This window comes from Pinus tabuliformis, chromosome 3_1, assembly GCF_031772625.1.
Source record: "Pinus tabuliformis cultivar Carrire ecotype Pingquan chromosome 3_1, CPIR1, whole genome shotgun sequence".
In the NCBI taxonomy this organism is placed as follows: Eukaryota; Viridiplantae; Streptophyta; class Pinopsida; order Pinales; family Pinaceae; genus Pinus; species Pinus tabuliformis.
Genome location: NC_142301.1, coordinates 367,557,304 through 367,572,270, shown reverse-complemented (window position 1 = coordinate 367,572,270; position 14,967 = coordinate 367,557,304). Strand labels below are relative to the sequence as shown.

Sequence of the window (14,967 nt, the reverse complement as noted above, 5' to 3'; positions counted from 1 at the left end):
TGTAAACTTGTTTCATCACAGTTCCATATATGGTCTGCTCCATAAGAATGTTTATCATAAGCACTAGAAAGTGTGTCATAGAATTTTTGCACAACTGCAGGGCGCAAATTTAATGCTCTGTCTCTGTCAATGCCCTCAGCAGTACGGAATACAAGTTCTGGATGCCTTTTTTTAAACCCAAACCACCATGATTTACCAGGAAACCCATCTTTGAATGGGTTTGGCCTCCCTTGACAGATTTGAGCAACTGTTGATTTGAGTTGTATCAACTCTAGCCCATGTCCCAGTTGGGCCATCTCTTTACACCACTCAACCACCTCGGCCTCCTCATCCTCAGTCATAACTGTAAGAGGCCCTCTACGTTTTGTATGAGTCAGTCCATTTATCCAATAATGTATTGACGAGGGAGGAATACCATGTTTTTTTGCAGATGCCCGAACTGAGTATCCATTAAACTCTATGTCGTCAATTGCAACTAACATTTGTTCTTTTGTCCATCCTCTTATAGCACTGATCTTTTTAGTTGAGCTTGCCCCTTGGACTGTTGTTGATGGTGGTTCTGTGGCTGATGGTGTGTTAACATCAGCGGCTGTCACATGGTCATCTTCAACAATGTTCCCTGGTGCATTTCTGGCATCGACATCAGCTGGCCTGTCATCATCAGACGATGTGCATCGCAGCTGCGCACCCCTTGTCACTCTCCTGCCACTTCTCCTTGTACGAGCAGAGTAACTTCCTTTTGCCATAGATGCAACAACCTGTAAAATTATTGCATGCATTTAGACATTAGAATATATGTTAAATTATGCTTTATTACTTCTGCAAAAATTACTTTTCCTCTATTACAGGAAATTATCAAAACATTTTGGATACAGAGCTTATTACATGAAATTATCAAATGTGAAGGAGATACGTGCTACTAAAATAGTTACACTTCCTCCATACAAATATGTTATTTTCCATTTTTATTAGGCTAAAAAGAAGTGTGGGTGGGGAACTGATTGTCAGTTTGCTCACTCAGAAGAAGAACTTCAAAAGGGTCAGCAAGTATTTTCTATTTTTGGTCAGAAACTAGAAACAATTTATGGCAATGCAATAAGTTCCAACATTTATGACGAGGTAAATAATTATAAAATCAAGTTGTCCATGCATTATGAGAAAAAGGGAACCTATTCAAATGGGTTGAAGTGCAAATTTTCCCATGGACACAATGAGCTTAGGCCTTTAGGTCACGGATTCATGCAACAATTTGTCCTAACAAAGCATTTTTTTTCAACGTTGTCAAAGAAAGACTCAATTTGTTGATTTTGTCCTGATAGAGCATTTGTTTTCAGCTGTCAAAGAAAGACTCAGTTTTTTGATATTTAACAAGGATCGAATTTGTAACTTTTTTGGCCATGAATATTTCACTGAGATTGTGTGTTGAATTTCAATTTGATAAGAGATGAAATATTTCAGAACAAATATTATTCTATAGTTGCTAACAATTTGAGGATATTTAATGCTATTCCTAATTTGCTCTACATTTTTGGAATTAAAAAATCTTGGTCTTTGATTCCTTCTACTTGTTTACCCATGATCAAATTCTATTACCAATTGAAAATTATGTTACCCACATTTTTCATTTTTTCAGTAAGGACAAAACATTTTGGATACAGAGCTTGTTACATTATGATTCTATGGTCTCCCAGGTGTCATAGACAATTGGTTTTACTTCAGTTTAATTGAGTTTCATTGCAGTCATTTATTTTTTATATTTTTTCATATAATTTATTTACTTATTTTGAATATTGTGAAGAACAATCTCTGCTCCAAGATTTCTCTCCATTATCTGTGACTTAATTTACAGTGCTAAATTATGTAAATCCCCATTCCCTTGGTCCAACTTTTACAACTCCGTATGGCTCGGGCTCTCCATACCTTAAGGTCTCGAGCTCAACGAGGTGAAAAGATATGAAGGCCAATAAGACTGTCATCTGCTATGTTACTTATAATTGTGTTTTCTCATTATCTAAAATCTTACAGTCATCTAATCCAATAAAGAGAAATGGTCATCTGCTCGGGCTTCAATTCTAAGAAACCATTCCCCAGTTCTATGGTCCATTCATCAGTAGTATAAATTCACTTATTTGCAGTCTTTCGACTCAATATCAAAATGTTTGCTTTCTCAATAGCTTCATGCTTCTGAAAATATGTGAAAAATATGTGAAAAATTACTAAGTTTATCAGAGTCATTAAAGTTACAATTCGTTTTTGTTCTATGTTTTAACTCATCCATGTTCACTCGGATCTTGTCACTTCTGAATTGCCCAAAATCGGATGGTTCACACTAGGAGTACAGTTTGACATCGGCTAGCATTCTTTCTTTTACAATAACCTTTCCTTCTTTCTAACAGGAGGTCTTATAATAATATAGTTGTCGACCAGTAAAGTAAGTCAAGCAAGCCAGTTCGGTAGCTGTCCAACGGGCAACGGCTTCTTTCTTTAGAGTGCTGCCCGCCCCCTTCTTCATTCATTCATTTAGGCCCGACTAGGAGTGGATCCAGGGAACCTGGCTCGGGAACAACTTCTTACTAGTAGGGGCTAATCACAGTAAGAGAGTCCAATCTCTGAAATAGAGCTTAGTCTCTCCCCATAGTAGTATACTAGTAAAAGGCATAGATTATGACTTGATCCAATAGAGTCAGAACACCTTTATATCTAAAAGAAATGGTGCTCGATGAAACGATCCAGATTCCACACTATGCTGTGGGCTGGGGGGAGAGCTGCTCTGCGAAGCTAGGCGTTCAGTGTTCTTATGGAGGAACCATAGAACCCAAGCCATAATAATCGCTCAATTCCTGTAAGCTAAGGTTCAAGGTTCAATTCCTGTTAGGTAAACAAGCTATCGCTCAATTCCTGTAAGCTAAGGTTCAAGGTTCAATTCCTGTAAGCTAAGGTTCAAGGTTCAATTCCTGTTAGGTAAACAAGCTATGACTACAGTACTAGCACGACATACATAACATTTGGACATACGTAACATTTGTGATATGTAAGTTGTAATCCCTATGAAGTTGATGATCGAATAATTCGTGTAAGCTAACCTTCAATTCCTGTAAGGTAAGCAACCTGTGACATTGATTAGATGGATACGACTGTATTCGATAGCTTAACTCTATAAGCTAGAACACATACATAAACTCTGTATAAAAAAGGTTAACTGTAACTGTATAGGTTAACTATCACCACCCTATGGACAGAACTGTAATGTAAGAAATCTGATAAATGAATGGAAAGAACTGTAATGTAAGAAATCTGATAAATGAAAACAATGAAAACAGAACTGTAAGAAGAATGAGTTGTAATTCATATATCTGATAAATGAAAACAATGAAACCAGAACTGTAAGAAGAATGAGTTGTAATTCATATAACTGACTTGAATATATTGGCTACTGTTTTGTGATGTTGTCTTGAAGTTTGCTGAATAGTTTGAAAGCATAAGATGCAACTTCAACAGTGGGTGGACTTCTTTTATAGTTTTGGGGACTTGATTTTAATTGGTGGACATGGATGCACATGGATTGCAATGGCTTCATTTTGAATGTGTGGTATGGATTTAATTTGATGTGATCTAATGGTTGGGAATTGTTTATTTGTTGATCCATGTGCTTTGATCTGTTTTAATGAGAAATAGAGTGAGTTGGGTGTCATTTATTGCAGTTATTGGGTCTGGGTGTCATTTATTGAACAAAGTGGATTTAATTGTTATTGGGTTGGGTGTCATTTATTGAACAAATTGGATTTAATTGTTATTGGGTTGGGTGTCATTTATTGAACATAGGATGTTTAGTTGTTGAACAACACAGCAGTTATGGCTGACATACATTCCTTTTGTTATGTGCAGGTAGGCATATTTATTTGGGATGCAAAGTTGCAGTTCTGATGAGTGGGGATTGAAGTGACTGCTGTTTTGTACTTCTGGAATAGACCAGTTTGGAAGCTTTTATGGCTCTAGCTGTTTTCTACTTGGGTCAATATGTTTTGCAATATTAAATAGTTAAATACTATTTATGGACAGTTGTGGGCCCAGTCAATATATGGGTGATTTTTGGACATAATTTAAAACTTATTTATACATAATGTTATTTATTTCTGTTTAAATTTTGGTTTCAAAAGTCTTAATCACTGGTGGTTTGGTGGGACCAGTATTATATCAACTACTGGTCCCTGCACAACATTAGGAATCTCTCCCCTATATTATTCTTTTTCAGTTGAAATTTCTTTTCACAAAGCACAAAGCATTCATCATGGCGGCAACAATGGATGCCAGGTGTCCATTGCCGATGTTTCAGGGCGCTCGAGTTATCATGACGACAATAGTGGATTCCAGTGGTCCACTACCTACGTTTCAGCATTTAGTATTTGTTGTTTTAATGGTAAAGAAAGCACCATTGATCCGTATATATCCCCCACGCACACTAAAATACATCGAAATATTTTTTCCCTGGAGAGAAGTGCTCATGGAGTGAATGGATACTGATTGAACATCTATTCTTCATTATTCTTCATTTAGTAGAGGTTGTTTATTTATTAACTATTTTTTTTTTAAGTATATATGTCAAATTCACATTCACATTCACATTCAATTGCAAGGACAGAATCATACATCACTTTTATTGTTCATATTGACTTGTACAATGCATATATTTATATTTTGATTAGTAGATTATGTTTTTTATTAACTAATTAATTACACTTGTTTAATTCCACATTGAACATAGTAAAAATCACATATCACATTGTTATTGGTTTTTATAATGTGTTTCTAATCATAATTAGTAATTAGGTGCAGATTATAAAAAATTAAAATTAATCTCAAAAAATTGAAGTTAGATAGTGAAGACAAAAGAGTCAATGAAATCAGTTACATGTTATTTCTGGAACCTCTTAGACTTGTGGGTAATTGAAAATGAATTTTTTTTAAAGTGTTATTAGTCTCTTTCATATTTAATAGGTTAGATTAATAAAAATGTTTTGTTGTGTTGATATCTAATAGGTTGGATTAATAAAAATGTTTCATTGTGTTGATATTTATAATTATTTTGAAATAAGAAAGTACCAAATTCCCGTATATCATTGTACAATCAGAGTTAGTTTCCACAAAGGCAGAGATGTAATCCAATTGGCTTCTACCAAAGAAGGGTTTGTTGACATTAACCAGAGACATGTTAAAAAATGTTTTTGGTACTAATTTCTCTTAAGAATGAGCTGGAAAAATTGGTTCTTTTGTGAATTATCTAGGAGTCCTTTGCTTTTGTTGAACACTTAAGAATAATGTGTATCTTTTAATTTCTTTTGAAAAATTGGTTGTTTTGTGAATTATTTAGGATTCCTTTGCTTTTTTTGAACACTTAAGAATAATGTGTATCTTTTAATTTCTTTTGAAACCTACCTTGTTTCTAGGACTTCTTTTGATAAAATAAAAACAGTTATGGTAGCATCTATTTGGGGTTATGGAACATAGGTTCAGGCACATGAATTTCTTTGAAAATTTCCTTTTATTGTGTTGTTTATTGATTCAAATATTGTTGTACAATTTTAGTTAGTTTTCACAAAGGCATGTATTTATTTTTTCCATTAAAGAAGTTTGTAATTCTTAGATTTTACTTTGAAGTGGTATTACATAAGTTCTAGGATTGTAGAAGATTTATATGGACTTCCTTTAACAATTGAATATGGGAATAATGAAAGGCGTTCACTATTTGGCACATTGGTTCCGTAGGCATGCTAAACTTTTTGTATTGCCACTAAATAAAAAGAAATTGAAAATGTAACAAAGTGTTGTCCTGAAAAGTCATTCTTTTTGAATCTCATGAATCAAAATAAAACAATCAAAACTAAATTATCATATCCAATTCTATTCCATTCTTATATGTGAAATATCCATCTAAATGGAATGACTTTCAAAATTTTGGCAAAGTGGCTACTCCTTTAACTTGTCACCTAAGTCAAATGAAATTCATTGTGTGCAATGCAACCTTGTGGGGATTGCATCTTGATGCACTAACAAAAATAAAAGGTTAAAAGAAAAATGCTAGCATCTGGTGTTGTTGCTTATACCTGAATTATGCCTAGATGATCTCCCTTGTAATGTTACCTGTCAGGGTAAATCAATGTTCCACGCTAGTGAGTCCCATCTACCATCCATGTAGCCTTCTACCATCCATGTAGCCTTCATTACCTTCAGTGGCTTTGTAGGATCACCTCCCAACTCAATTTATGCTCTCTTTGAACGAATCTCTTCATGAGAATTGTAAGCATCTGATCTTCTCTTCTCTTGATCTAATTTGGCAATGAATTGATCCTCACCTTCAAGTCATCATACTCTCTCTCCACCCTCCTATTCTCCCTCACAAAATTTGGTTTCACTTTGTTTTTTATGAAGTCACAATTTAAGTTGAAATAGCTCTCGGGATTGCGAGACACTGTGCTATGCTTTCTATAGAAAAGCATTGAGATTATGGAAAATATTGGGGATTTGGTCGAGAACCCATGATAAGGAAAACCAAATCTCACATACTACTCACAATCCCCATAGCCACATTCCATCATTATTGACTTCTACCAAATCAATGCTTGTTGACATTAACCAAATACATGCAAATCACTTGACAGTCATTACAAAATATCATGAAGGTTCTGGTTGTTAATTACATGTTTCTGCCCATTGCAAAAATATTAAGGTGCTCCATTGGCTAATGTTAAATGGTTTACAGACTTTTTGTCTACATAGGTGAATTGAAGGTACATTGTATTGAATACGAATATTAACACATATCCCTTTAAACCTGGTATGATATGTATGTCTGGGTTGTTAATCTCGACTATGTATTTTGACAACATAGAAATGGTTAACGTATGAAACCTGAATATGGATACTTGGGCTTCACAATATTGATGTGTTTATCAAACTCGTATTTGGATGGATTAAATGAAAAGCATCTTGTTGCATTTGGAATTGTTGTTTTTTCTTCATTATATTGCATTTTTTATTGTTATTTCGGTAACTTGTACCTCTTTCTATGTAGAGAAAATTCCAAACCATTAGTGAAAGATCTAAAGATAAATGTGTTAAATGCCCTCCTGCCTAATGCAAAGAATTTATAACATATATGCCTTTAGACTAGGGTAACATTACATTGGTCCATTTGATGCAGTGGCAAAGAATCATAAATATCAGCCCCATGAGGCACCTTTGCATGAAGAGCTTCATTGGTCCATTTGATGCAGTGGCAAAGAATCGTAAATATCAGCCCCATGAGGCACCCTTTCATGAAGAGCTTCCTATGCTACCTGTGCCCAATTTTTACTACACTCTCAAATATATTGTATTTGAGGCTACAAGGAATAAAGAAGGATTAAGTTGGTCCATTCACCATTCAACACACATATTTGGCTTCTCTCCTTGCAAATTCATGATTGTTTTAGGCATAATGTGTGTTCACACTACCATTTACAAACATGAGGGGTTGTCTTTCAAGTACCCAGGGAACAATATTTCGTGGGAATAATTTGTGGATGCATCTTATGAAAAATTGATTGCAAAACAGGAAATTTGGGCTGCCACAAATCCTTATCCAAAGAACGAGCCCTTTGATTATGCTAATGGAGACGTGTATAAATGGAAACGCATAATACTAGCACAAAAAACTGATCTCGAACCATTACCATATGAGGGTGAAGGGTTTAGTCTGGCTGAGGCAATGAATGATAAAGCCTTGGTCTGGGATGCAATTTTTAATGAATGCTCTTAGATTAAGCACTTGAGAAAGAGGTTGTGCATGCCTCTGCTTTGAGTAGATTGCATGATTGTATTACATTTCACATTAAGATTTATTTTTCATTCAAATTTAGCTATAGTTAGATCACATAACATATCACATTTTATTTCATCTAGGCACTTCTTTGATATGCGCTGCTGACTTACATTTCCTTTGCAACATTTGGTGCAAATGCTAGTAATATTGATGGTAAAAATTTATTGTAAGCGTTAATTTTTTATGTACTTATTAATTAAATTAAATACGAGTATAAAATCATTACTAGTCCTTGCCTCCAGCAATCAATTTTCATGTTGAACATTATTAGTTTAGCATTGACCAATGCAACATTTCATGTTGAACATTATTAGTTTAGCATTGACCAATGCAACTTATAACGTTTAACTTTGAAAAATATATATTTATTTTTTAATGTTATTAAAAAAAGGTTAAACTATTGAAAAATATATATTTATTTTTTAATGTTATTAAAAAAAGTTAAAATATTTTTAAATATTTGATTGGACCATAACTTGAAGGTCTTATTGTAACCTTTGAATAATATAATGACATGTAGATAACTACATCACATATTTAATACCATAATTTATGGATATGGTTCTAATAATCACAGGTAAGTTTTAGATATTTGTGTAGTGATTTCTAATTCACAAATAAAATATTTCAAAATAGTTCATAATCATGTAAATAAAGTATTTACCATCAATTACTTCACACCATAATTTAAGCTAGCCTTTGCATTAAAGATATATAGAAATAAGATGCAGATAAATATAGTAACTTCCCACCATTATTTATTTTTTTCCTTTGAGTAAAATTGTAAATGTATAAACTTACAATTCATTTATCCACTTCAATTCTCAATTTATTAACTCCTTCAAAAATAAAATTATAGATTTTGATTTGCATGTTGACAATTTAACATAATTAAAACATGAAAAGCTCACATTTAATTTTATTTTGTTTCTCGAAAAACATACAATCTCTTATATAAAACATTACCCTTATACATCTCCCCCACCGAATTATAAAACACCAATAAACATAACTACAATCATTATACATAATTACAATTAATTTATCATTAGTTTATAGGCTATTTCTATTACCCACGAGCATTAAAGTCTCTATCCTATTAAGAGAGAAACTCAATTATTTGGAAAACTTATATGCATATTTTATCAATATAATAAATTCATATATCCTAATTCAAACCATTTTAATTCTACCTTCGACAAATTGTTTGGAAGGATCTAAGAAAATAACTATATAATATAAAATACTATTAATTCGGGGATATCTTATGTGCTTTCCAAAACAAAAGCTTCTAGTTGAGGATTTTATTTTAGGATCAAAGGAGACTGAAATTTATTTAAAGAGTTTAGGTTTGAGACTTTTTTTTAAGGTTAATTAAGGTATTTTGTTATATGATAAATATTACTATAAGAGTTTATTATTATATATGTTCATTATTATGGTATTTTGTAAGAGAATTTAGTCTAATGATAGTGGAAGTAATTTATTAGTTTCTTGCTCATGAAAATACTCAAAATTATAGATTTCATTCGGGTTATCTTATATTGAGAAAATTATATGGGACTATTGTCATAATTGTTATATATCATTTGCCAAGTGTAGCTAGTTATCAGTCTATTTAGGTAAGTAAAATAAAGTTTCTTAATCCAACATAAAACAAGAGATCTAGACAAACATCATCATAGGATGTTACCAAGGTCGGGTCCTATGCACTTGAGCATGTTGAAGGTTGGTGTTGTCACTTAAGATGTCCATCAATATGTGTTAGCCAAGCATCAAGGCTAGCTAGGCAAGAGCATTGGTGACATTAAACTCCTTGGATTTCATTGAGGTGGGCAATTATCTTGTTGTGATCCTCATGTTTTTCTTTGAGGAAATGATCCAAAAACATCTTCATTTGCTAGTGAAGGGTGATGGAGTTAAAGCATTGACTTCGTCATCCCTTGTTGTGATGAGGATCAAGGACCTAGCTAGCAACTTCAGTTTGGATTTCAGAGTCTCAATAAGCCTCACAGTCATTGGTGGTCAAGGCTTTCAATTGTTGGATTTCTACTTCAATTTCGAGTGGGGTTGCAGGATGGAAATTTTCTTTAGTAGATTAGACTTGATCTCGGGCTCGAGTTCTACTCGAAGAGCCTCGACCGCCAACTCCCCAGCAAGAATGCATCCTCTTCCTTGGCGTGGCTTCTAAATGTAGAGAGGAACTAGAGTTGATAAAGACAATGGGTGGTAAGGACTCATATGCCAAGAAACATTTAACTAGAACAAGGTTGTGTGGAGAATGGGAATCAAGGCCCAAACTAACCAACAATAGTGGCCATCAAACAAAAAAAAGCAGAGCGACATAGGGTGGGGAATCTCTGTGCATGGGAAGAAGTTGATGCAAGCCAAAAGATACCAAGAAGACTGAAATCCACGGGGTCACCCTACTTACAAAATCTTGAAGTCCACCATGCAAAAGAAACCAAACTATCATAATTGGAGGAGTTAGAGATAGAAGAGTTTACCAATTTACTAGGAGCCCTCTAGGCTCTCCCCACCACTGGGTAGCTTGCTTTCTTAGTTTTACCTCCCCTACAACCACTGTAGTGCTACAAGTTCCAGTGTTTATCAAAGAATGAATCTTATAGGGTTTGAGGCCCAGGAGGCCTAGGCCTTTCCTCACCAATTTACCAAGGAACCATGCATTGTAATGGAAATATCCAACATGCAACCTTAAATGGACGTGGGTGTAGCAGAAATGTATGGATTAACAATGGGTCGAGTAAGAAAGGAATTGTAATGGAAATATCTAACACACAACTTTAAATGGATGTGGGTGTAGAAAAAATGCATGGATTGACAATGGGTAGAGTAAGAAAGTGTCGAGGATGCAGAATATTTCATCTTGATGTTCTTGGCAATCGAGGCTTATGGCATATGTAAGTGCATGGGAAATAGTCATACCATCCCACTTCTTTACACTAAGAGAGGTGGTGGGCTTTTTTCTTGTTCATTTTTCTACCCAAGATAGGCTAGATTGAAATTTATTTTGGCCAAACTATCACAAACGTGCTTCATAGAAGTTAAGGAAAGATTTCCTCCTTAATTTTGATTTCCTCTAAAGGGTTTAATGTTTATAGTGTAATAAAAAGGAGAACTTGCCTACAAACAACTTAAAATATCAATATGCACATTATCTGTGTTCTATTAATTAAAATAAGATTACATATATACAGAGTGTTGTCTCAAAATAGGGAGACTATTTTGGACACAATATGTTGGTTGAGGAAATCTCTCAACTACACACCAAACTAGGAACAAGTAGATATAGCCGACTCCTATAGAATAGGAACTGACTCCTTACAAAGAAAGAATCACAACTAGAGACAAGTAGGAATTAGATATTCCAACACTCCCCCTTAATGAGTACTTGTCTCCATATCAATCTGCAAAATCTAGTTGTGGAAAAATATACCAAAAAGAATATGTTGATGTCCATATAAAGGAACAACCATCTATCCTAATTCATGGGTGCAAACCGCTGCAACCGCCAGTCTTGTAGGATGTCCTTCATGTACATGGTTCTGTCAACCATTATAACTGCACACCTGTACCTGTGCCTGTAAATCCCCCTCCATCATTGTTAACCTTTTATCGGATTACCCGTAACCATGCATTAGGTTTTTTTCGGATCATCCCCAACCATGCCACCAAGGCTAACCACAGCCACAAAGGCTCAACAATGTTAAAATTAGACCATGTTAAAATGAGATACCACTAGGGCACTCCAACCACCATGGGCCACAATCTTGCCAGTAGGGCACTCCAGCCACTTTGGGCAACAAACCTGCCACTAGGGCACTCCAAAGACCCGATTCAACTAGGTCGAGGGTTTTCTCGGCTAACCCTAAACCATGCCAATAGGAATCTCTGTCCCACTTCACTATTACAAATGGTTTATGGCTTACCACAAACCGACACTGCAAATACAAAGTGGTTTTTAGATTACCACGAACTCTATGGGGATACACATGCCTTACAAGTCTTACATTTCACACTCCAACTCTGGAGTTACCAGGTACACAGTTTACAAAGGCCACTATAAAACACCCTAAACTTGCTTACTAATAAAATGTGACCCATAAAATAAGATGCTAGTGAGTCTATCCCAGAAACTCACACAAACTTTCACCTAGTTGCCCATCCTCATTTAATTTCGAGTGTCAATGTTGCACAAGATCAATATTTCCTGCGCTTCTGGTCTCTTCTTTCTTTTTCTGATTTAATTGTCTTGGATTTACCTACATGATTTGTTAAAGTAGCTAATTCTAACAATACCACTCATTGAGCTAGTTAAGCTCAATGCTTCTATTTCGAAAACATTTATAAACACTGCTTAATTCGAAAACATTTATAAACACTACTTCATTGGAGTTTATTTATTTTTTTAATATGAAATTCTAACAAATTTCACTTTTGCATTGAGTTGATTAGACTCAATGCGCTTACCTTCCCAAACTCCAATTCTGTCAAATTGACCCGAGGAGAAAGAAAAAGGTGGTAAACCTCCAGTTGCATGAGCAACACACTATCCATAGTTCTATCATTAGATCCTGTGGCAACCGCTAAACCATATGGGCTGACATCGATACTTAGAACCAACTGCATGTAATGTCCGCCATGAAGTAGTATCCCACAGCTTCACAGAGGCACTACCCCCTCTAGCTACAGCGAAAATATCCCACTTGTGATGGACCCACATGTTCCAGGGTTCTTGAAAAGATAGCTACAAGCTGCCTTTTGGCAAAGAATTCATAGCCATCCTCCACCATATTAGGTCAAGATCATGTTTTTGTAGAAATTCAGTAACTTTATCAGTTCCAAAGGTGTATGAGACACCTCTGTCATTCTCACCCTAGCCTTCAATATCTTTATCTGGATCTATCCAAAGAAGATCACACAGTAGACCTTGATCTGGCACATCTAAAGGTCGCATAATATCATCCCTGAACTGCCTCAAGTCCTTCAAATAAGGGGATAGACCTCCATGCATACATACAATTTTCTTTTTATCTATAAGAGCAGCAGTGGGCAAACAGTTGAAACATTCTATGAAATCCTTCCATATCCAATCATTGTACCACCACTTTTGTCAATAGATTCGGCCCAACACACAGAGGACCGCACCATTAAGTTGTCCTTTCAGATCTTCATGTACACACCATTACCATGGCTCGGATCTATGAATCTGGATTGGGTTTTCAATATGCTCCATGTAGAGTCACAATGTTCACAACAAGGATGGAATGCAAAGCTCTCAAAACATTGATGAAATTCACAGTCCAATTCACAAGGAGCAGTGGATCAACAATGCGCCCTTCCATAGTTTACCCATTACAACGATCAATGACAGTAGAAGTTTTCTTGTTATCGTGGGATTATATAGAGCCATTGAATTGCTGCAGTGCAGACCTGTGTGTCCAGAAACCCTCCGACAGAAACCTTTCTGTAACAGAAAAACTTAATTTCTGAGATGTCGAGCGAGGACGACGACCGGGAAGAGGGGGAACTTCTGCAAATGGAATTGAAGGAGCAGGCACAGAGGATTTGAATTATCAACGTATTTGGCAACAGAGGCAAAGTAAGCCAGCGGTCAATTTGAGCCCAGTGCCTGCTTTGAAGAAACACTAAAGAAAAACAAATACACTCTTTTATTTCCTCAGCCCAGGACGGACAAGCCCACTAGAGGCTAGCCCTTAGGGTTCTGATACCAATATGTACATTATCTGTATTCTATTCATTAAAATAAGATTACATTTATACAGAGTGTTGTCTCAAGATAGGGAGACTATTTTGGACACAATCTGTTGGTTGAGGAAATCTCTCAACTATACACCAAACTAGTAACAATAGCCAACTCTTATAAAATAGGAAGTGACTCATTACATAAAAAGAATCACAACTAGAGACAAATAGGAATTAGATATTACAACAAAAACATTTAATCACACAAATGGTGGGCATCCTATGCTTTGGCGCAGATAACTACTAATCGCTTTTTGCATGCATTTCTTTAAATAGATCGTCTAAATCAGGCGAGCATTGGTACTCTGCCAACTCACTACCATTGGTGCCAAGCAACTAGCCTTTGATTCTCCAATTTGGAAAAAAAAAGGCGTCCAGTCCAAGTTTCAGGAGTCAGAATTTCCTCTTGAATCATCCGCTAGACAGCAAGTTGATCAAATCCGTGGAAGCAACGTGAAAAAAAGCCGTCCACAGTGCAGGTTTTGGGAGTCAGGATTGCCTCGTGAATCATCCGCTAGACCGCAATTTGATCAAATCCGTGGAAGCAATGTGCGCATTAGGGATTCCTTTCAATCTGGTAAAGCACTACCCTTCAAAGAAGGAACTGTCCTGATTGACATGCATGCTACCAAACTCTAACCAACAACAAATTCAAGAAATAGAAAGGCAGGAGTGGAGTAGACTGCTCCTGTAATCTCATGGATTCCATATGTTCGCTATCAACAAAGGCAGGGACTCAATACCATTCCAAGCTCTCAAATTAATCAAAGCTTAGGATGCACCTTCAACAAAGGCGTTTTTTAATTTCATCCCTCAAAGGCGTTTTTTTATTTCATCCCCCAACTCTCAATGCCATTCCAAGCTCTCAAACTAATCAAAGCTTACAACGCACCTCCAACAAAGGCAATTTTTATTTCATCCCTCAACTCTCAATGCGATTCCAAGCTCTCAAATTAATCAAAGCTTAGGATGCACCTCCAACAAAGTCAATTTTTTATTTCATCCCTCAACTCTCTATCTTCGTGAAAATTTTATTCATCAAAATGTAAGGCAAATTCCACTTATCTTCTCCCAAATTTTATTTGTTAATTCCACGAATAGCTTCTTCACTTTATAAAAAAATATTTTTGCTTTTAGTAAATCTACATAGCCACTTATTTACATAGACACTTATTTTCTCGCAAATTTTATTTTTAATTCTATGAATAACTTCTTCACTTCATTAAATATATATATTATTGTTTTTACTAAATTTAAATCAAAATTAATATAAGATAAATAAATTTATATTAATTTATATGAATGTTATGTTTAGTCATGTG

The 14,967-nt window shown here is 35.2% G+C and overlaps 1 pseudogene; it reads right to left on the bottom strand.

Moving 5' to 3' along the window:
* Nucleotides 1-11,601: 11,601 nt before the first annotated feature.
* The window catches only part of LOC149187223 (serine/threonine-protein phosphatase PP1-like), a 119,219-nt pseudogene continuing 115,853 nt past the window's right edge, over nt 11,602-14,967 (bottom strand).